Genomic DNA, 2585 nt, shown 5'->3' with positions numbered 1-2585 from the left:
TTTTTGCTTTTATTTCCATTTCTCTAGGAGGTGGGTCAAAAAGGATCTTGCTGTGACTTATGTCATAGAGTGTTCTGCCTATGTTTTCCTCTAAGAGTTTCATGGTGTCTGGCCTTACATTGAGATCTTTAATCCATTTTGAGTTTATTTTTGTGTATGGTGTTAGAGAGTGTTCTAATTTCAATCTTTTACATGTAGCTGTTCAGTTTTCCCAGCACCACTTATTAAACAGGCTGTCTTATCTCCACTGTATATTCTTGCCTCCTTTATCAAGGATAAGGTGACAATATGGGCATGGGTTTATCTCTGGGCTTTATATCTTGTTCCAGTGATCTATATTTCTGGGTTTTTGTGCCAGTACCATACCGTCTTGATTACTGTAGCTTTGTAGTATAGTCTGAAATCAGGGAGCCTGATTCCTCCAGCTCCGTTTTTCTCTCTCAAGATTGCTTTTGCTATTTGGGGTCTTTTGTGTTTCCATACAAATTGTGAAATTTTTTGTTCTGGTTCTGTAAAAATTGCCAGTGGTAGTTTGAAGGGATTGCATTGAATCTGTATATTGCTTTGGGTAGTAGAGTCATTTTCACAATGTTGATTCTTCCAATCCAAGAACATGGTATATCTCTCCATCTATTTGTATCATCTTCGATTTCTTTCATCAGTGTCTTATACTTTTCTGCATAAAGGTCTTTTGTCTATTTCTTTTCCAATTTGGATTCCTTTTATTTCTTTTTCTTCTTTGATTGCTGTGACTACAACTTCCAAAACTATTTTGAATACTATTGGCGAGAGTGGGCAACCTTATCTTGTTCCTGATCTTAGTGGAAATGGTTTCAGTTTTTCACCACTGAGGATGATGTTGGCTGTGGGTTTGTCATATATGGCCTTTATTTTGTTGATTTAGGTTCCCTCTATGCCTACTTTCTGGAGGGTTTTTATCATAAATGGGTGTTGAATGTTGTTAAAAAGCTTTCTCTGCATCTATTGAGAAGGGCATATGGTTTTTCTCCTTCAATTTGTTAATATGGTGTATCACGTTGATTGGTTTGCATATATGGAAGAATCTTTGCATTCCTGGGATAAACCCCACTTGATCATAGTGTATGATCCTTTTAATGTGCTCTTGCATTCTGTTTGCTAGTATTTTTTTTGAGGATTTTTGCATCTATGTTCATCAGGGATATTGGCCTGTAGATTTCTTTCTTTGTGACATCTTTGTTTGGTTTTGGTATCGGAGTGATGGTGGCCTCGTAGAATGAGTTTGGGTGTGTTCCTCCCTCTGCTATCTTTTGGAAGAGTTTGAGAAGGATAGATGTTAGCTTTTCTCTAAATATTTGATGGAATTCGCCTGTGAAGCCATCTGGTCCTGGGCTTTTGTTTGTTGGAAGATTTTTAATCACAGTTTCAATTTCAGTGCTTGTGATTGGTCTGTTCATATTTTCTATTTCTTCCTGGTTCAGTCTCGGCAACTTGTGCATTTCTAAGAATTTGTCCATTTCTTCCAGGTTGTCCATTTTATTGGCATACAGTTGCTTGTAGTAATCTCTCATAATCTTTTGTATTTCTGCAGTGTCAGTTGTTACATCTCCTTTTTCATTTCTAATTCTATTGATTTGAGTCTTCTCCCTTTTATTCTTGATGAGTCTGGCTAATGGTTTATCAATTTTATTTATCTTCTCAAAGAACCAGCTTTTAGTTTTATTGATCTTTGATCTCTCATGATCCTTTGTATTTCTGCAGTGTCAGTTGTTACTTCTCCTTTTTCATTTCTAATTCTATTGATTTGAGTCTTCTTTTTTTCTTGATAAGTCTGGCTAATGGTTTATCAATTTTGTTTATCTTCTCAGAGAACCAGCTTTTAGTTTTATTGATCTTTGCTATCATTTCCTTCATTTCTTTTTCATTTATTTCTGATCTTATCTTTATGATTTCTTTCCTTCTGCTAAATTTGGGGGGGTTTTGTTCTTCTTTCTCTAATTGCTTTAGGTGTAAGGTTAGGTTGTTTATTTGAGATGTTTCTTTTTTTTAAGGTAGGATTGTATTGCTATAAACTTCCCTATTAAACTGCTTTTACTGCATCCCATAGGTTTGGGGTCACTGTGTTTTCATTGTCATTTGTTTATAGGTATTTTTTTATTTTTTCAGTGATCTCTTGGTTATTAAGTAGTGTGTTTTTTAGCCTCCATGTGTTTTTATTTCTTACAGATTTTTTCGTGTAATTGATACCTAGTCACATAGCATTGTATTTGGAAAGGATACTTAATACGATTTCAATTTTCCTAAATTGACCAAGGCTTGATTTGTGAACAAAGATATGATCTATCCTCAAGAATGTTCCATGAGCACTGAGAAGAATGTGTATTCTGTTGTTTTTTGATGGAATGTCCTATAAATATCAATTAATTCCATCTTGTTTAATGTATCATTTAAAGCTTGTGTTTCCTTATTTATTTTCATTTTGGATGATCTGTCCATTGGTGAAAGTGGGGTGTTAAAGTCCTCTACTATGAATGTGTTACTGTCGATTTCCCCTTTTATGGCTGTTAGTATTTGCCTTATGTATTGAGGTGCTTCTATGTTGGGTG

This window comes from Physeter macrocephalus, chromosome 2 (assembly GCF_002837175.3).
Source record: "Physeter macrocephalus isolate SW-GA chromosome 2, ASM283717v5, whole genome shotgun sequence".
Lineage (NCBI taxonomy): Eukaryota > Metazoa > Chordata > Mammalia > Artiodactyla > Physeteridae > Physeter > Physeter macrocephalus.
The sequence above is the reverse complement of the archived record's forward strand: the minus strand, read 5'-3'. Positions refer to the sequence as shown.